This window comes from Kogia breviceps, chromosome 11 (assembly GCF_026419965.1).
Source record: "Kogia breviceps isolate mKogBre1 chromosome 11, mKogBre1 haplotype 1, whole genome shotgun sequence".
Classification (NCBI taxonomy): Eukaryota; Metazoa; Chordata; class Mammalia; order Artiodactyla; family Physeteridae; genus Kogia; species Kogia breviceps.
The window spans coordinates 95166752-95188587 of NC_081320.1; the positions used below are offsets into that span (position 1 = coordinate 95166752).

The 21836-nt window shown below is 47.3% G+C and overlaps 1 long non-coding RNA gene across 1 annotated transcript in view; it reads right to left on the bottom strand.

Moving 5' to 3' along the window:
• Positions 1-4096: 4096 nt before the first annotated feature.
• LOC136792185 (uncharacterized) overlaps positions 4097-21836 on the bottom strand; it is a 41866-nt gene continuing 24126 nt past the window's right edge. Inside the window, exon 4 of the long non-coding RNA XR_010835638.1 lies at positions 4097-4757. This is a non-coding gene — a long non-coding RNA (uncharacterized lncRNA). The remainder of the gene's footprint in view (positions 4758-21836) is intronic.

Below are 21836 nucleotides of genomic sequence, written 5' to 3' on the forward strand. Positions count from 1 at the left end.
AATAGCCAAGTGAGTACTGACAAATGTTTAACAAGCAAAAAATTAAAAAGCCTTGGTTTGTAGTACGTGCCGATTCCTGTGATGTAAATATTCCCACCATGACCTAGTTAAAGCTGCCAGTGTGATGTCACTATGTCTTTGAACATGAAATGGGGAATAAAAGCACCCAGTTGGCTTTCCCAAGCTGGTTCCAGCCCGTTACAGCACTACTGGCCATAACGTTAAGCTGGTGACAATAGTTTGAATGATGCATTTATGGGCAATGTTATTTTTTATTTATACTTTCCAAATTTTTAGTAATGCGCGTCATGTTTGTAAAGCTTGTTTCTGCAGGGGAATGGCCTCTTAGCGAGTGTGGCCATTAGCTGAAGATCCGATTTGAGCAAAACTGTTAGGCTTTTTCCTTGCACACCAAACTAAATACATTCTCGTGATCTGGTTTCACATTTCATTCGGTGAATAACGTCAGGAGCGCGAGTGAGCCAGAGAAGACAGACCATTCTTCGTCCTAATACCACCCAGCCAGCAACCATGGAATGATGCAAGCAAGGAGGACCCCAGTACCTGAGCAGGAAGACAGGGGTCATCACAAAATTAGGCCATAGCTAACTGAGACCCTTACCAATGGTCCAGCGTGGTCAACCAAGACAAAACCTTTTTCTTGGGTTGTGCGATTTTTTTCTTAATGAAACCTGAACGCAGCATTAGCCTCTGAGAGTATAAGATCATATAAGTGACTCCTTAGGCAAGTTACTTATCTTCCCCAGTCCTCAGTTTTCTCATCTGTAAAATGGGGAGGGACATTAGTACACACCAGTCACCATGTCACGGTTGTAAGGATCGAGGGAGATAGTAATCGTGAAATGCTTGATAGCACTTAATAGGAAATATGAATTCTGATTTGCCTTCTTTTGCTCACTCTACTACCTTAGGGAGGAAAAGAAAGGTCCAAACAAATGTCCACCAACAGAAAAGGGATTAATGATAAATGAGAAGCTCATGGTCTCGCAAATAGCCCCAGAGGCTTCAGAGCAGCAGTAGCACATGTTTCCTATCTGCAATGGCATGAAACCACACATTTGTGTTTTTATAAAAGCCTCCAACAGCTTTGCCCTAAATACACAGCTATCGTATAGCAAGAAAAAAAATAAATAAGGCTTTTTAGAAAGTCAGATTTATTTTGCATCTAAACCTGCGGCTCAGACAATAAGACATGATTTCAGAGTAGAAAAAACACAGGGTTCTTGCCTGTAATCATAAGACCTGCTTCTAGCCATCGCCTTCCTGCCAAGAGATAAAGAATTTAATCAGAAAAGGTGGCAAATTGCTAAGCGCAATTTTGTGCAGCACACACACACGAAAGTATATACCTTGATTGTATTCACAGAACTACACTCCACTTTCGGAAAACAGAAGCGCTAATCTCTCACAACACTAAGTGCAAACAGATACCAGGGCGAAGAGTTTCAGATCCTCCAAACGGCCAGCCGAACTGGCTTGCGCTTTCTCACCTGGGAGGGCTGTACTCATCGGTGTTGCTGCCACTAAAGGAGAGAAAACTGTGGCCTGCTCTGGAGCAGAAAGGGCGCGGCGCTCTCCGGCTTTCTGCAGATGCCACTTTCCAACCAACAGGCCCCTGTGGAGATACGACAACCAGCCTTCACTGGTTCTTTTGTCCTACTCTGACCAGAGTGTAGGCAGCGGATTGATTTCATGCTTAGATTTCATTTTCAACCCTTTTCTACATATTTAGCCATTTTTCTTCTATCCTGGGATTGGAAGGCACTGGGGATTAAAAAAAAAAAAAAAGAAATGATTAAAAGCAAGCCAGTTGTGATGGTTAATTTTATGTGTCAACTTGGCTAGATTACGGTGCCCAGTTTGGTCAAACAGCAGCCTAGATGTTGCAGTGGAAGTCTGTTTAGATGCGACTAACATTTAAATCAGTGAACTTTGAGTAAGGCGGCTCACGCTTCATCATGTGGATGGCCTCATCTTATCAGTGAAAGACCGTTAAAGGCAAAGACTGAGGTTTCTCAAAGAAGAAGGAATTCTACCTCCAGACTACAACGTAAAAATTCTGCCTAGTTTCCAGCCTTCAAACTCAAGACTTTTACCTGAATCTCCAACCTGCTGTGTGCCCTACAGATCTGAGACTTGACAGCCCTCACAACTGCATGAACCAGTTCTTTAAAGCCTCAATAGATACATACATACATACACAATACATACACGGCAGAAATATGTGCATAGGTAAAGATAGATGATAGATACACACATAGATACATAAATAGATAGATGTATCTATATATCTATAGCATTATCTGTGGGTGATAATCCTATTGGTTGTTTTTCTGGAGCAGCTTAACTAATACACCAGCAAACAGCCCTCTGTCCTCAAAGAGCAGCCAGTCCAGTGGGGGCAGAGGATTTGCAGGCAGAGGTAGGGAGGTCCTCGGCGTGTAAGTCTGAGCTGCAGAGGAACACAGATACAGGCCCTGCAGACTGGCCTGTTCATACTTCTCCCAGGAGCTCCGTTTCCACGATTACCTCATGTCAAGGCCCTAGGTAGGTCTGAGGTCCAGTTCATGGGGTGACCATGTCCCCAGACCCCTACCCACCTCCCCGAGCAATCAGGAAGCGCTGGTCTCTTTATTCTCCAAGCAAGGACGGGAATGAGAAGCAAGGCCTCCACAGCGGTAGAAGAGAGAGTGGGGGTGTCAGACCATCCAGGGCAAAGATCTGACTCTGTGAGCCCTGCCCCGTGGCGTTGCAAAGCTGCTCAGTGAATCTGGGCCAGATCCGAGCGAGGAGAAGGAAACAACCGAGAGAGAATATCCAGTGAGAAGGTACGCCCCGGAGCAGTGGTTTTTCAAACTTGAAGTCTGCAGAAGCATTGCTTCCAAGCTTGCTAGAAAATACAGATTCCAAAGCTCTAACGGGACGAGTTGGTTCAGAAGGTGTCGGATGGGGCTTAGAAAAGAGCTTTCAAGAACACACCCCAGGCGATTCTAGTACAGATGCCTCGGGGCCCACAAGTGGAGGCTATTTCCTCCGCAAACTAGACAACACGCTGCTGAGAAGAGAGTGAATTCCCCCTTCGCCCTACTCCAGGCTTCAGTCCAGTCCGCTCCAGGGAAGCTGGACGCCGAGGCCGGTCATGGGCAGGCCGGGACAAAGCCACCCCAGCCTCCCATCTCTTTCTGACTCAGCCAGCTAGGAGGACACGTCGGCTGGGACCACGACAGAAGACAGGGTCCCTGTTGCTCCTCAAGGGAGCGTCAGCTTAGCTTGAAACTTTGGGGAAGAAAAAACTAATTCTCGCGGGTTCCATGAGTCAAAGGCTCGTTTGAGATAGAATCAGCATTGAACTGACATTCATTTTCCCTCCTCCATCAGCAGAATTGTGAGGAAGAAAATGTCACTAGTCCGCACGAGGAGCTGGAGAAAAGGGACTCACCTCCCCCTTCTCCCTCGATATCGGAGCGAAGGACTCGCTCGTGGCTGCAACCTCCTCCGTGGCAGCACTCGACCAGCTGCCTCCTCCTGGTCGTGTTCAGGGGCTCACCCCTTCCTTCATTTCCACGTTAATGAGCTATCTCCAAATCACCCTGTGCCCTTTGCTGACCCCCATCCCTGCTGACTTGCTTACAGACCGCAGAGCCTTCCTCTCTGGCAGAAGCATCACCCGACCGTCTCAGTTACTCCTTCCTTTCTCCTCGGCCACCTGACCGGAGGCTGAAACACCACCTCTATTGCCCCGTCAGTCATTTTTTTTTTTTTTTTTTTTTTTTTTTTTTTTTTTTTTTTTTTGCGGTACGCGGGCCTCTCACCGCTGTGGCCCCTCCCGTTGCGGAGCGCAGGCTCCGGACGCGCAGGCTCAGCGGCCACGGCTCACGGGCCCAGCCGCTCCGCGGCACGTGGGATCCTCCCGGACCGGGGCACGAACCCGCGTCCCCTGCACCGGCAGGCGGACTCCCAACCACTGCGCCACCAGGGAAGCCCCGCCCCGTCAGTCATTTTAACCACTCCGCCCTGTTCATCACTGAAGTACCCGGGGCTCCCTAAAAAGCACATCAACCCAACCACGCTTGGGGGTGAAGGATCTCGTGGCATTCCACTTGATGCCCTTTATCTGTAATATGAACGCTCAACATTACAAAGGGCGAAGCTGGACGGGAGAGAGAGAGAGCGCGGGGGAGAGTTGGTTGGCTACAGGATGGTTTGAGGCAGTGTAGCTTCGGGAAGGATGATGGGAGTGCATGTCCGTCTGTCTGCAGGAGGGGAGATGCAAGCTGCAGGAGGGGCTAGGGGACCAGGCGAGGGGGCACCAAAGCTTGGCAGCAAGGAGTCTGCACAGTCAGTGCTCATGTCCACAGCGGCGTGCGTGGAAGAGGGGATCAGGGTTGTTCGGGAGAAGAGTCGTGTCTCAGGGTTTCCTGCCATAGCTCACGACCCAAACTCAGCGAGTCGATAAGGCGGACGACAGTCTTCTGCTTAGGAGCCAGGTTACTCTGTGTGTGCACAGTCACGAGGCATCTGAGAGGCAGTCGTGACGGAGCTTACCGGCAAACGTGCGTCATGAAGCAGCTGTTGGACCCGAAGAGCGGGAGACAGAAAAGGCTTCATAGCCTGACAGACTCTCTGGCGACCCCCGACAGCAAAGACACGTGTAACGGGGCTGTATCCGAGGCATTGCTGCCACAGAAGGAGCGCTGCCTGCCGTCGTTGCCTCCCCCAGCGCCGTGTCAGAGGTCCTAGGTCATCCAACAGGCAAAAATAAGAAAAGAAAAACAACTAAGGTATAAGAATTGAAAATAAGGAGAGAACAACAACAAAAAAAAAACTACACCGGGGCTCCCCTGGCGGTCCAGTGGTTAAGACTCTTGCGCTTCCACTGCCAGGGCGCGCTCAGTCCCTGGCTGGGGAATTAAAATCCCACACGCTGCCTGGCGTGGCAGGAAAAAAAAAACAAGCAAAAAACCCTATACCTATTTACAAACAATGCCATTGTCTGGGAAACTAGGCTGAAAAACGCTGCCCCCCCAATTGCGCACTTCCTATTCCCCAGAACCTCTGAATGTTACCTTTTATGACAAAAGGGACTTTGTCAATGTGACTCATTAAAACAGTTTGAGATGGGGACATTATCCCCATCTCAAACGGGGATAAGAGGGAGACATGAGCAAGTGTAACAAATCCGTAAAAGAGCTCAGAAAAATCCAGCAAAAGATGTACAGGATTTTTATTAAGAAAAATTGTAAAAATATGGGCAAGGACATAAAAGAAGACCTTTATAAATGGATATCTCTCCGTGCTTATTATAAAGATCACCATCATAAAGAGGGCATTTTCCTCAAATTAATCTGTATTTGAATGAATTTCAACAAGGTTTTGGGGGGGGCTGGGGGTTGTTTTATTTTCTTTTGTTTTTGTAAAACTTGATAAGCTAACCCTAAAATCCAAAAAGAAGAGTGGGCAGGAAAGGGTTAACACAGCAGCCCTAGGTTTGCTCAAATCCTGCACATTCCAAAGAAAGGCTTCTCTTCTGGACTGGCTAGCCAGCTCCTGGGAAATACCCCTAAGCCCTTGGAATATTCTGCCTGATTAGAGTGCTTTTGTGTGCTTGAGGCCATGGGTCATGCTGTACTACTCTGGCCTGATAAAATCATCCTGAGAATGTGATTTATGATGAACAACTTTTTCTCTCAGGGCTAGAGGGCGGTGCTCAGAGGATCTGAAATCCGAGGAGCTGAGGTCAGTCATGCAGGTTGCTGCGTGTCTACCTGACAGACCCCCAATAAAAGCCCTGCACTAGATTCAGGTGTGCTCCCCAGGTCGTGACACATACATGCAATGTCACACGTCGTTGCCGGGAGGAGTATGTGTCCCCATGTGACTCCGCTGGAAGCTTGCACCTCATTTCTCCTACACGTTGCCCCATGTCCCGTTTCCGTCTGATGATTTTGATCTGCAGCCTTTTGCTGCAATAAACTGTAGCTTTGAGTACAACATTCTGAGTCCTGTGAGTCCTCCTAGCAAATCATCAAGCCTGAGGGTGGTCTTGGAAACTCCTGTCGCAGAGAGCAAAGCACTGGGAATAGCTGAACCCACTGTGAAGAAAATCGATAAGTTTGGGGGTAGTGGGTTACTACACTTACCAGACTGAGGCTCGTTATAAAACTACACCAATTAAATTAGGAGGTGCTGGAACAGATGGACAAGTGAAATGGAATAGAGACCATAGACACAGGCCTGTATCTAGAAGCTTGAAAGATGAACGCAAATGGGGAGGGGGTGTTATTAACTACTCAATAAATGGTGATTTTAAAAAGGAGGTCCCTAGCTGTCACCATATTTGAAAAATACGGAGCCTACATTCTAACTGGGTTGGGGAAAATGATAAACCATCGACATGATAAATAAGCAAATGTATATAGTACATTAAAAGGTAATCAAGGGCTCTGAGGAATAAAGAAAAAAGGCAGAGGAGGATTAGAGAGGTCAAAAATGATTGATACGGGCTCCAAACAGGGAGCGAGGGTAGCCCACGCTGAGAATGGTCTTAGTCTGTTCTGGCTGCTATGAGAAAATACCACAGACTCAGTGGCTTATGCAACAGAAATGTGTTTCTTACAGTTCTAGAGGCAAGAACTCCAAGATCAAGGCACCAGTGGGGTCACATTCTCATGAGGGTCTTCTTCCTGGTTCCGTCCTCACATGGCAGAAGGGGCTAGAGATCTCTCCGGAGCATCTTTTATAAAGATACTAATCCCATACACGAGGGTAGAAACGCCCCAAAGCCCTACCTCCTAATAGCACCAGCTTTGGGGGTTAGGATTTCAATGTATGAGTTTTGGAGAGACACAAACATTCAGACCATAGCAGGAATATTTAAGGAGGTGAAGGCATGAGTCATGCAGCTATGTAGAGAAAGAGCATTCCAGATAGAGGAGACAGTCAACAGTTCACATGTGAGAAAACTGAGACAGTCAACAGTTCACATGTGAGAGGTTAAGAAACTAGCATAATTTTACATCATTAAACAGCTGAGTATGGATCCAGCCCTAGGTCTCGCCAACTCTAAAGTCTATGGTCCTTCAGTTACACAGTTTAAAATTATTTTAAAATGTTCTTCAAATTCATAGCAAGGATTTCTTACCCAAAAGTCAAACTATTTTCAAAACATATCTAATAGTCATCCTCAGATTTGACTCTCAGTAACTTTCCACCCCTCTTTTCCACCAACCCATTCCCAGTGCTCCGGCACCCACGCCTCAGCCTCACCAAATCCTGACTCTTCTACCACATACCACACATTTGCAGGCCTCAGTTTCTTTCCTGTTGACCCTTCATTTGGCAGTGTACTTCCCCTGCTGCTGAACTAGTGCCCCACTGTCTTTTCAAGTGGTATTTGCTTCATGAAAATTTCCCCAGCTTCCAAAGAAAAGACATGGCTCCCCCCTCAACGCTCCCATACAAATTCAGTCACAGAGAAGCCACATTGTGTGGCCTGAGTTTGTCTGTCTGTTTCTCCCTCCAGCCTGTGGAACCTAGACGACCCAGTCAGTATCTGATTCCTCTTTCTCCCCAGCACACACCACAAGATAGAAGGCCTCAGTAGGTGTTAAATAAATGTATGTCAAGTGGAAAATAAGTGAAATATTAATGATGATGAAAACCAAAACATCATGAAGTAAGTAAATTGTAATGTTCAACAGGAACTATGGTAAATGGTAATAAAACCTAACATTTACATTTGATATAAAACAATGTGCCGTCCAATGAGTATGTTCCAGATTTATTACATATTACATAAATAAAGGAAGACGTCAAAAAGGAGAATAATTACAGCCAAGCTACGTGCAGAGCCTGTTAATTTGTTATATTTGTTGGAAGAGTGTCTCCATGTAAACACATTTTTTCAGAAACACGCTTCACGGAACTGGTGAACTGTAAACATGCCTTGAAAGTTAAACTCTGAAAATTGGGTGAATCTCACTGAGTACAGATTTATATAAGACTTCCATTCATGACGGAGCACATCCTTCTGCCTCTAGGAATATTTACTTAATGATTTTAAAGACTCCTGCTTCACATCTAAGCACTCTTAAAACCACATTAATCCATGCATACTAATCACATATTTCTTTACAAAAAAAAGAGATAGAAATTAAAGTTTCCCTTTTGCAGTATTCACGGATAAAATATTTGTTAATCAAATGAGTAGGGGTAATACTATATCACAGGAAGAATTTGAAACCTTTAAGTAATCTCCCACTTCCTGGCTTAAGTGCACTTGCTCCCTGCAATATGGTAGTTACTAGTGGCAGGTGGTTAACGGTCGCCTGAACTGTGGCTATAGTACAACTAAGGAATTGAATTGTCAATGTGATTGGGTTTCGATTAATTAAAAATTAAATTTAAACAGCCACATTTAAGTGTAGCCAGTCACTACCATATTGGACAGAGCAAATACAGAATATATCCATCCCCTCAGAAAGTTCTACTGGAGAGCACTGCTAGTACTGTGCTGTAGATGTGGCCCAAATACAATAAATACAAATGAAATTAACAAACAATGACCAGCGCATCAAAATACAAACTTTGACATTATGGCATATAAAGAGGAAGGGTGCTCCCTGCCTTCAAAGAGACAAATGTGTAAACAGTAAAATAGAGGGTCATCCCTAGTGCAGGTATGCACAAAAATTACAGGAAAGAAAGGCTGACTGTATCTACCAGATCAAGGAAAGCTTCAACAGAAGACGTGCTCTTAGAACCAACTCATATAGGAGAGAAAAATCTGAACAAGAGACAGGGTGGGAGTTGAGAACCATCCAGCCGAGAAAACAACCATGGGGGAAGGCACAGAAAAGCATCCTGAAGGATCATGATGTCGCGTGGCCAGCTCACTGCTTGGTGAGGCTAGACTGTACAAAGCGAGTGGAGAAGGGGCAAGCGACAGCTGAGTGAGGAAGCGTGAAAGCCTGGGAAACCATGTGAGGGATTTCAGAACTGTCCCTGGGGACAGAGGGGATTGATTGGATTCCGTTTCACGTAGAAAGGTGACATAGACGGATCTGTGTTCTGGAAAGGTCATGCTGGCTGTGGAGAGGAAAATGGACAGGACGGAGAGAGATGAGAGATGAGGAGACCCCGGAGGAAGCTCTGGACATAAAGCAGAAGAGAGACGACCAAGCTGCGCGAGTGCAGAGCAGGTGAAGCTGGAAAGGAAGCAAGGGAGGCGGGCATTGTTTATTCACAATGGATGAATATTTATTTTTTAAAGTTTTTTTTAAAAAAAATACAGCAGGGGCTTCCCTGGTGGCACAGTGATTGAGAGTCCGCCTGCCGATGCAGGGGACGGGGGTTCGTGCCCTGGTCCGGGAAGATCCCACGTGCCGTGGAGCGGCTGGGCCCGTGAGCCATGGCCGCTGCGCCTGCGCATCCGGAGCCTGTGCTCCGCAACGGGAGAGGCCACAACAGTGAGAGGCCCGCGCACCGCAAAAAAAAAAAAAAAAAAATACAGCAAGTGTGAGACACGTGATCCTTCTGACATCCCAATAACATATGTTACAAGGAAAGGTGTTGCTGCAATTTTTATGATGGGCTCTGATGAAAGCTCACAAAAACCACTTCAAAATGCAGAGCACGCAGCCAACCTGAGAAAGCCCACTGCTGGTGCTGAGATCAGGCAGCCAGCGTGGCAATGGAGTTATGGATTCCTCAAGATGAAAGGAGACACCAGCCATGACCGGGGAACAAGACATAGGGCAAAGGCAGCTGGCAGCATTTTGTTTTGGCTGCCCTAGCAAACTAATACATAGATATACTACAAAAATCACAATTTTCAGATGATATCATACCGCTAATACTTGAATTTGAACATAGACTTGCTGTGGAAACTCATGCTTTAACATTACCCTACGTGGTTTCCCCTTTTGCAAAGCAGGTTAGGTTTGAGGCGTATGTTGTGAAATTATTATTGTTTGAAGTAAGGTTGCACGAAGACATTATCCCTGGAGTGAGTTCCAGTTTCATCTTTCCATCTCCAAGTGGTTCCCTAATCCCCAGTCAAAATCAGTACTTTTTTCCAAACACAATAAACACCAGCTATGCCATGAACTTAACTGCAGCTCTAGCTATGGTTTATTAAATTTGCTTTCCTATGACCAAAATAAAGAAATATAGAAAGGAAAGAAGACTTAGAGCCCTCATATACACCATTCTCCATCTACTACATTAGTAATTATAACTTTTTCCAGTGTATCCAGACAGAATTTAGGGGTTGGTGTGGGAACAAATATGAAGAAAGTGGGATAATGGTGGAAAGAACATAAAGTTGGATCAGGCTGAATTGTGGATAGAGAACCACTATCCACAGAGATTCCAGGTTTAATGTTATAATCTGGGAAGGCTAGAAAGGACTTTGTTCCGTTCACTGGTTGGCTGAAACATGGACTAAAGGTGGCCTATACTAAATGAAGTTGAAATGCCAGAACTGCCTTGGTTACCACACAAATACTACACAAATTTTGTTTATTAACATAAGGTCATCTGAAGCAATATCTTTGTCCTTCCTTTTTTAAATTACAGTAAGTCCCCTACATACGAACGAGCTCCGTTCCGAGAGCACGTTCTGAAGTCCAATTTGTTCATAAGTCCAACAAAGTTAGCCTAGGTACCCGAATGGCTTTATAGTGCTGTACTGTAATAGGTTTATAATATTTTGCACACAACTAATACATAAAAAAAAACACAAAAAAATCAAGAAAACATTTTTAATCTCACAGAACAGTACTTTGAAAAGTACAGTAGTACAGCACAACAGCTGGCACCCAGAGGCTGGCATCGCGGGAACGTGCAAGAAGAGTCACTGACTGCAGGAGGGAGGGAGGTGGGAGACGGTAGAGCTGAAGGGTCATCAGCAGAAGGAGACGGAGGGCAAGCTGCCATTTCACTCACACCTGACGTTGATGGAACGCACGTTCGCACCTTTGAAAGTAGAGGCCATTGCCTCTACTCTCTCTGGCCCACTGGGGCCAAGAAAGATCACAGAGAGAAGACCCAGTTCCCTCTCCATGTCTGGACAGCCAGCCCTGAGACCTCAATAAAGTGTCTTCTCCACAAACCCAGTGGCTAGGGCATCTCGGCTCTCCGTGGTTAGCAAAGGGATTGCCTTCCTTCCGAACTCCCTGCTCAGTGTTGGAAAAAACGTCCTCAGAGCTGATGCTGCCCACTGTCCTTTTGGAGAAATTCAGACCCACTCCTTTTGAGTACGTTTAGACTGTAGGGGGCGGGAGTGAAAAGGATGTGAAGAAGCACGGGAAGTGGCCAGCTCTGATCCCACTCCTCGCAGATTTCCCAGAGCAAGATCTGCAGGTTCCCTGTCCGAATATTTTGGCCTCTCACCGAAATGGACCGAATAACTAGGCGCTTCGTGTGTATTTACTCTTCCCAGTAACTCACTGAAACTGGTTATATTACCTCACTCTACTGAAAAGATGGTGATTTTCTTAAGGTCACCAGTATAGAATGGCAGGGCTACCACGCAGAGCCAGTTTTTCTGAAGCAACATGGTGGAATGGAAATCAAACAGTCCAATAGACATGGATTTAAATCCACATTCAGCCACTTCTCAGCCCTGTAACTGGGACACACTGCGGTAGAGTTGAGTGTAGCAGTGACAGTCCAAATCCTAGAAACTCGCAGATTCAATAAAGTCAAAAGTGTTTTACAAACATGTTCTAGCAGAGGGCACTGCTGGAAGCTCATGTTGGGGGCTTACATTTTTCTTTTTTAAAATACTTACTGAAGTGACTGACAAAGTATATTTGAAATCTGAACAAAGTAATAAAAATCAGCAGCCTTCCCAATTGTGTGTATGCCTATAAACAAAAAATCATCTTAAATGACACCTCTCCTTCACAGGACCCGGCGGCCCATCGAACACAGTCTCCAGGTATGCATTCTGCTTGGGGTGGGGGGCCTGGTGCTCCCCGGGGATCCTTTCACCCCAGCCTCTCTCAGACTGTAGGTGCTGAAACTCGAGGCGGACGAAAAGCTGGAGGAAACAGGCGGAAGGAAGAGTCTTTGAGCCGTTCTCTGGGGCAATCTGTACCATGGAAAGTTATTTTTAATTTGTTCCATATGAATCGTGAAAAACATGAAACATTCAGGGGGTTTATCATAATTCTCTATGAGATAAATACTGTGCTCTGCAATAAAAAAATGGAAAATATGTATTTAGTCCAAAAACTCCATTTAAAAAAAAAGTTAACATAAGGAAATGATTTCCTAAAGAGCCTTTCAGTCTGAGACCAAAGACGGCCTCAGCCATCTTAAGGATACAGATCAGATTTATCACTCCAGTTACGTCCCTCGACTAGGACAAACTTAAGCCGTGAGTTTTCCAAGCAGCAAGATTAAATTCTGAAGAACCCAAGCATGCGCTCCACTGTGCTATGCATCTAAAGCCTTTTTGCTCAATCCATGTCCTGCAGTGCCACATACCCTGCTTCAAAACTACTAGCTGTGGGGGCTTCCCTGGTGGCACAGCGGTTAAGAATCCGCCTACCAATGCAGGGGACACGGGTTCGCGCCCCGGTCCGGGAGGATCCCACGTGCCGCGGAGCGGCTGGGCCCGTGAGCCGTGGCCGCTGAGCCTGCGCGTCCGGAGCCTGTGCTCCGCAACGGGAGAGGCCCGCACACCGCGATGAAGAGTGGCCCCCGCTCGCCGCAACTGGAGAGAGCCCTCGCACAGAAACGAAGACCCAACACAGCCAAACATAAATATAAAATAAATTAATTAATTAATTTAAAAAAAAAAAAAAAACAAAAAAACTACTAGCTGTGGAACCCTGGGAGAGTTACCGAGTATCTCTGAACTTCAGTTTTCCTATTACCATAATAACTACCTTCCATGGTAGGTAAGAAGATAAAACGATATAATAGAGCTTTGTTTGGTGGACCATCTAACTTATTTATAGATGTTAGCTACTATTGCTTTTGTGGACTGAAAAGCAGACACAAAATAATTCCAGGACCTATCGGGAGCTCAGCAATATGCTAGACACTAAGAAAAGAAACACAAGAAAAGGGCTTCCCTGGTGGCACAGTGGTTGAGAGTCCGCCTGCCGATGCAGGGGACACGGGTTCGTGTCCCGGTCCGGGAAGATCCCACGTGCCGCGGAGCGGCTGGGCCCGTGAGCCGTGGCCGCTGAGCCTGTGCTCCGCAACGGGAGAGGCCGCAGCAGTGAGAGGCCCGCGTACCACAAAAAAAAAAAAAAAAAAAAAAAAAGAAAGAAACACAAGAAAAGCAGATGCGGTCCCTGAGTCCAAGGAGCTTGTAAGCAGGTTTTCAGACATAAAGAGGAAACACAGAGAGACTCATGTAAGATAACAAATAAGCAAGTTAGTATTTTTATGAAACAAAAGTTAGTATCTTAAGATACAAATAAATGACTAGAAGATTCTGGTGAGAGTTAGGCACATGTGTATGGCTACAGGAAAACACAGCGGGAGGGAAGGCAGATGCCCCAGGAGAGGTGAGCAAGATGGAGAAGACATATCTTAGACGTCAATCTGGCCAAGACAACGAGATCTAATTTTCCCTCTGGTCCTGGTCATCGTCCAGTCAACGCACACCTCCCAGATGTGGCCATGGCCCAGCCAGGCTAAGTCAGAGGAAGACTTGGAGAAAGCCTGGTCTCCAGGCTGCTCATGGTGGAGTCACCCCTCTGGACACAGGTCCCCCATCTGCAAAACAGGACATCAGTGGCCCTGCCCCTCCAAAGGGAGGGGCTTTGAGAGAGGTCACGCAGACGGTGGAAACGGGACTGAGGACCAGCTGTCCCGACAGGCGAGAAACAGACCAACTGGGAGGGAAAGGAGATTCGGAGGAAACCGCACAGAGTTCCTGCCCGGTGCCGGGTACCCTGTTACGTGCCTTGTTGCACATCTTCCCACTTAATTCTCTCAACGGGAGTTGAAATTAATATTCCCATTTTACAAAGAAGGAAATGGAAGCTCACAGCTGCGAGACTAGCCCAAGATCCCATACAAAGGAGAGATTTGAACCCAAGTCCCTCAGACACCGAAGCCCACACTCTTCATGGCTCCCAGAGGAGACGGAAAGCCCTGGCCTGGGCAGACGTGGCAGGGACGCCTCCACTCTGCCTTTTCCTCTGGGTTGAGAGAAGAGAGGCGCTGCTTTGGGGGTGCGGAAGGAGAAACCAGAGGACTGCAGCTTAAGAGTGTGGCTCACGGCTCCCCCGTGAGAGAGGGGAGCATCCCAGGGGCCCAGCCCACGTGGCCCCAGCTGGGGATACACTCAGTCCAGCGATGAAGATGCGGCATCTGACGGGGTGCTCCCTGGAGGGCATGTGCGGCCCTGCCCGGGGGTCCAGGACCAGTGTAACTGAGGGGCTGGGCTCAGGGACCACCAAGGGGGAAGCAATACCGGGAGCCTGGGCCCAAAATTCGGGGAGTACTTTACTTACGAGGGTGCTCAGCCAGATCAGAAGTGGGAAGAAAACTGAAGTCACGGGCAAAGAAGGCGGGACCCAGCGTGCACAGGCCACCTGCACGTAACAGGCGGGCAAGGGGCCAGCCAGCCACCGGAGAGGCAAGGCCCACCTCTTCGCAAGAGCAAAGCTCAGGAGCGTCAAACAATATTTTCACACGGGCACAAATTTGGAAAAATGGAATCGAATTCAGTAATCTACATGAATTTTTAAAATAAAACATGACTTCAAAGAAATTTCACACATGAGGCAACCACTGGAGCTGCCCCCGAAAAAACTCCCAGCCATTAGGCTGTGCCATGGGAATTTTCTGAAATAAAATCAGAGAGACAAAGAGGAGGCAACACAAAGGGGAGGCAGCCAGGCCGTCTCCCGTCACCCAGTCCTCAGACGTCTCCCATCACCCAGTCCTCAGACATCTCCCATCACCCGGGCAAGAGACGTCTCCCATCACCCGGGCAAGAGACGTCTCCCATCACCCGGGCAAGAGACGTCTCCCATCACCCAGTCCTCAGACATCTCCCATCACCCGGGCAAGAGACGTCTCCCATCACCCAGTCCTCAGACGTCTCCCATCACCCAGTCCTCAGACGTCTCCCATCACCCGGGCAAGAGACGTCTCCCATCACCCGGGCAAGAGACGTCTCCCATCACCCGGGCAAGAGACGTCTCCCACGCATCCAGGGATTTAATGTGAAAGAACTTGTCAAACTGCAGGTGTGTGTAAACTGCAAAGGGCTCCAGGACAGAAGGAATTAGCGTCTTTATTATGCAGCACTAACCTGGGTGACCTTGCCTGTGTCTTGACTGGTCCTGTCTTCCCTGACCACACCTCGCTCCTCTGTAGCTCCTCCCACCTTCCAAGCTGATGCCCCACCCACAAAGATCTGCCCCTCTGCTCTCCTGGTCCACCAGTTGCAGATGTGAGCTTTGCAATAGCTGCTCCCTTTGGCCACTGTTTCTTAGACCCACAGTCCAGACGCATGGTTCTGGCTGAACCATGTCTGCTGCTCTGGCCACTCTGGGAGAGACGTGTCCACAGCCTAATGGGGCTGGGAGAGGAGGGAGTCCAGAAACATGCACAAGGGTACCTGTTGTGGGTTGAATTGTATCCCCCCAAAATTCATATGTTGAAGCCCTAATCCTCAGATCCTCCAAATGTGACCTGATTTGAAAATAGAGTGGTAGTTGTTAAGGTGAGGTCACATTGGAATAGGGTGGGTCCCACATCCAATGTGACTTGTGTCCTTATACAAAGGGAAAATGTGGCGACAGACACACCCACTGGGAGGACACCAGGTGAAGATGAAAACAGATTGGGATGATGCTTCTACAAGCCAAGGATGCCAAAGATTGCCAGCCAACCAGCAGAAACTAGGAGCGAGCATGGAACAGATTCTCCATCACAGAGGGAACCAAGCCTGCCAATGCTTTAATCTTGGAGTCTGGGCCTCCAGAACTGTGAGGCAATCAATTTCTGTTGTTTAAGCCACTTCGTTTGTGGTATAGTCAGCCCTCCAGATCCGTAGGTTCTGAATCCTTGGATTCAACCAACCCCATATCAAAAATACTTGGAAAAAAAAAAAATCTAGAAAGTTCCAGAGAGCAAAACTTGAATTTGCCAGGCACTGGCAACCACTTCCATAGCATTTATATTATATTAGGTATCATAAGTAATCTAGAGATGATTTAAAGTATACGGGAAGATGTGCATAGGTTATATGCAAATACCACACCATTTTATATAAGGACCTGAGCATCCGTGGATCTTGGTATCAGGGGGATCCTGGAACCAATGCCCCACAGATACAGAGGGACCACTGTTCTTTGTAACAGCATCCCTAGCAAACTAGTAAATGCCCAACCTCTCACACCAGGGTCAAAAAGGGCTTAAGAAAGTAGTGTGGCCTGAACCAGGTCTTAAAGAATGAAAAAGAGGATTCCAGGTAGAGTAGGGGCACGCAGGTTGTTCTGGGCGGGGAAAAGAAGACGGGGTACGGCGTGAAGGCGCTCCCAGCGAGCCACTGCTTGCTTTCCTGAGCGTCTGACTCCCGGAGAAAGAGGGGGCTGACGGTCTCAGTGGCACACAGCAGGACCCAGAGTTGGGAAGGGCCTTGGAGCTGAAGAACAAATCTCTGGTTTTACGAACAGGGAACTTGAGGGTAAGGGAGGGGAAAGAAGCCACCCAGGGTCACATGGGGACAGAGCCCAGCCAGAACTAGAAGCTGGGACTCCAGACACCACTGGGTAGCTTCTGCTTACAACATAATTGATGCGAATGGGCTGTGATTAAGCACAGACTTCTCTTTAAATCAAGGCTCATTAAAAGAAAAAAATTATCCATGGTTTTTTTTTGCAGCAACATGGATGAGTGTCGTACTGAGTGAAGTCAGACAGAAAGACAAATATCTTATGATATCACTTATATGTGGAATCTTAAAAAAGCGTACAAATGAACTTATTTACAAAACAAAAGTAGAGTCACAGTTGTAGAAAACAAAATTTATGGTTAACGGGGGTAAGGGAGGGGAGGGGTAAATTCGGAGATTGGGAGTGACGTATACACACTACTATATATAAAATAGATAATAAGGACCTACTGTACACCACAGGGAACTCTACTCGATACTCTGTAATGACCTATATGGGAATGACCACTCTTTAAAAAGAGTGGCTATATGTATGTGTATAACTGATTCACTTTGCTGTACAGCAGAAACTAATACAACACTGTAAATCAACTCTACTCCAATAAAAATTTTGAAAAAAGAAAAAAAGTATCCATGGCTTTTGTTGGTATCACACAAAATATTTTGTTTTCCAGCGTAATCAGTATAACACAAACTTGGCTCATAGCGAGATTCACACAGGAGAAGCTGCAGGCCTGGCACAGCCTGGGATGCTGTCACCTGTGAAAAGGGAGATGTTTCTATCGGGGGTTCTCACCAGAAAAGTGGGTCTCGCCTTCCTAAGGGCGTCCCGCCATGGACCGGAGAGGGAAACGTCGTGCGGTACTTCCAACCACAGGCCTAATCACTTCAACACGTTTTTATCTGCTCAGATTAAGGCCGTCGGGGACTCACTCTTCTTCTAGCCAGATTTAGGGAGAAATTTTGCTGTAAAAGTCATGGGGTGGTTGCACGGGGAAGGGAAGTTTCCAAATCCCGTGTGGATTCGCTGGACTCCTCCACCCGGAGGCCATGAGTCCCGGGCCAGGCGGATGGGGTCCAGCCCGGAGGCTCCTCTCCTCCAGACACCAAGAGGAAGAACTCAGAATTCTCGGTGGCAGCCTCAGGCCGGCTTCTCCTCTCCCAGGCTGTGTGACACAGGACAAGCCCAACCTCATGAAATGCAGCTTAGCGACCTCACTTGGATGGAGGCAGAGTGCTGGCCAGGTGACCTTGACGTTCCTCCCCTCCCCATCTGTAAGAGTGCTGTGCTCATTTTCAAATAAAAATATTAGGATTAAAGATCAAAATGGGCTTGCGTTTAAGAGCCACTGATGTGAGCTGTCTTGATTCCCCTCTTCTCCACCCTTCTCCTCTGTGACCCTCCCCCTTCCTCTCTTCCTTTGCTTCAAAGTTAATCCCCTCCTCCAGGAAAGGGGAGAGGACAGAACCAGTGTGCGTGTCCATCCTGCTCTGTCCCAGGCCCCTGGCTCTGGACTAAGCCTTTATGCAGTATCATCACTTCATTTAATTCTCAGAACTCTAGGAAGGGGCTATGTTTGTGCCCATTTTACATATTTGAAAGCTGAGGCTCATGGAGGTAAAGCAGCCTTGAGGTCTGGGTCTTGATCCCTAAACTCGCTCACCCTCTTTTCTAATTTGACCCTGCATCATAGTACCAAGTTGTACCTGGGATTCCTAAATCTATCCCCTTCTACCTCCCCAGGGTCAGGTTCAGGCCCCCATCCCCTCTCTTCTTCACTGTTTCAATCTTACCTAACTCTTGCCATCCAGCTTCTCCCATCTCTGCAAGTTCCCTTGTCCTCCTGAAGGTCCGACTCAATGGCCTTTCCTCCAGCCAATGCGTTCATACCATCAACAAATTCCCCAGTCCTGGGACACCCGAGGCATTGTTTGCCGGTGACTTTCTTCCCTGTTCTTCTGATTACTTCTCCTCTGCCTCTTTCACTCTAGAGTATAATAGAGGAAAATCATGGACTTAGAGGCTCATCCCCAATCAGCTACTTCTAAGTCTCACTGATATTTTTTTCCCTAAAGCTGTCTCTGATGCCATCTATTCCCTGCCCGAACCTTCCATGCTTCCCCATAAACTACCACCCTGCTGGAAATAACACCGTCGTGCAAGCTATCCACCAGACACCGGGGACGGGCGCACGTATTTTGTGGAATCATCACAACGTGCTTACAAGGGAAAGTAAAAATCAGGTCATCTGGCTTCCTTAAGAATGCTGATCTGAATGCAAAATTCAGATGCCACAGAACCACACTGTTTATTCAGATAGATGCCAAGAAAAAAAGCTTAACCCTTCCTAACTCAGAATAAATTTCCCTCGGCTAGAAAAGTGATCTCTTCTCAGGGGTCTGGAATATTTACCATGTTTTACAAAGGATAAATTAACATCTTTGAATAGGAGATGTATGAAAGGGTCACTAAAGCTCTAGATTTTGAATGCGGTGTTACACAATAGAGAAACATCTAGAATGGAGAAGATTCTCTATTCCAAAGTGTTAAGGATATTATGAGATTCAGCTTCCAGTTCTGGTCACTCCACACTTTAAAAATACCCCTCTTTCTTCTCAAATCCTCCTAAATAAAGTAAAAACTTTTTTAAAAAAAATACCTTGGCCAAGAAGACTTAGAATGGGTCATAGCCAGAGTATAAGCAGTTAACAAGAAAGATGAGAGAGAGAGAGGCAGCAGGGTGGTGCTAATCTTATATTGACAATTAAAGGACGAACCAAAGCATCATACACAGAAAAATCAAGTCCAAAGTAACAAAGGGAGGGTTAAGTCCTAATGAAAACCCACTGACTGTTGCCTCTAATAACACAGTTTTCACGCACTAAGAGGTAGGAGAGTGTTGTCCAAAACTTGAAGAGCTCAAATCATTACCTTGTTTTCTGTTTCATCATTATTGAAAGAATGAGGTGATGTCACGTGTACACAGGGTCTGCCTTAGTCCTTGGCAGCTGGTAAGCATTTCATCATTTTTAATGCTTTTCAAAGTCAAGTTCAATAGGTCCTTTAGAACTCTCATTCGTATTGGCCACTTGACTGGAGGAACAGACCTATTTATTGAGGGTCCACTGTACATTCATCACTCTACAAGGACTTGTAAACCGGGGTGTGGGGGTGCAACCCCTGTGATATTTGGCATAAAAGGATTCAAGAGCACAGCCCCCCAGCCTCCAACCATGGCAGGATTTGTTTCTAATAGTGTGATGCATGGTATCTACATTTCCACCTGACGGCAGACCCTGTTTTCGGCTCCAATAAGGAAGTGAGTCTTGCTAGCAAAAGACATTCACAACACCCCTCCTTTCTCCACAGAGCGGCGGAATTCAACACTGAAAGAGAAGAGGTGGGAAACTAAGAACAGAAGGGAAGCCATGCCTGCATTCACAAGAAGCAGGCAGCCAACAGTTCCGGCAGAGTGCTGAAGGAAGCTACCTTCCTCAGAGCTACAGGGAAAGTGAGTGCACAAAGGAAAACGGAGCAAGTACACCCAGAGACAGGACAGATACGGGCTCCTATGCAGGAAGACGCCGTGGAAGCAGGTGGGCACCACAGATGATGGGCAGAGAGTCAGTCCTCTCAGACCACCTCATACTGGTTACCAGTAAATCCGGATAAGGAGGTGCCCAGCCCTGGGTGCCCTGCACACCCGTCTGTGAAAGCTGCCTGGCTGCACCCTGGTCCGACCTAATTAGACTCTCTGGAGGTGGTGCCCCAGCATCTCACAAATATTAAACTTCGTTATCCTGCCTTCTGACCACCACCTCCAATTTTTCCGTATATTTCCTGCCTTCATTCTCTTTACGTCTGTCTTTGACCTTGAAGAGACCTCCAGGTCCTGGATCCCTCCATTTTCCCACACCCTCCTGGTCTGTCCTCCTTTCTCTCCCAATCGGAAGTCTGGATTATTCTGCGGTCTTCAGAGAAACAGAGCCAGCAGGATATGGAGATAGAGACAGAGATCGAGAGATGACATAGAGACAGAGACAGACAGAGACAGAGAGAGAGACTGATGGTCAGAGATTAGCTCCTGTGATTAAGGAGGCCAAGTCCCAAGGTCTGCAGGGCAAACGGGAGCCCCAGGAGAACCAGTGGCGCAGTTCCAGTCTGAGGCAGGAGAAGGCTCATGTCTCAGCTCCAGCAGCCGGGCAGGCGAAGTTCCCTCTTACTCAGTCTTTTAGTTCTAGAATGGTCCTCAGCTGATTGGATGAGGCCCAGGGACATCGGGGAGGACGATGTGCTTCACTCAGTCCGCCTATTCAAACGTCAGCCTCGTCCAGAAACATCCTCGCGGACACCCCCGGAATAATGCTTGACCAAATGTCGAGGAATCACGAGGCCCAGACCAGCTGACACCAAGCAGACCATCCCCGTGACAGCTTCTGCCATCTCTGCTGGGTGAGCTCCAGCCTTTCTGAATTTCTACACCCAAGTGGCTCGGTGCCCTTGGGGGACAGTGCACACCCTGGGGTCGGAACAACTACAAGATCATCTCTCCAGCGCCGGCTGGGTCCTCAGCCCCTCCCTTACACCTCTTTGCTTATCCTGACGCACCTCCAACCCAAGTTCCTTCAATCATTATTCCACCCATTTGCCACTCTCCTCAAGTTCCCTACAAACCCCTCTCATGGCCCTACTACCTCATGCCTCCCATACTGTAAACCCAAACATACCCACTCCCATAACTCCTTTATTTTTCCCAATTTTCCAAACTTTCCTCCACCTGCACTTGACGTCCACTACTATCATTCCCTCTCCTCTGTCTGCAATATCTATCTATCTATCCCCCCTCTCCCCCATTCTCTCTCTTTCCTGCCTCCTTTCCCTCAAACTTCAAACATGCTCACTTCTCTCCCATCCTGTGATTGACAGAACAATGCCCCCACCCAGAATCTGTGAATGCATTACTTTACACAGCAAAAGGGACTTTGCAGATTGATTAAATTAAGGACCTTGTGATGGAGAGATTTTCCTGGAGAGTCCAGGTGGACCGAAATGTCATCACAAGGGTCCTAATAAGCTGGAGGCAGGAGGGTCAGAGTCAGAAGATGTGACGACAGCTGCAGAGGTCACAGTGATGCGAAGAGGGTACCCCGAGCTAAG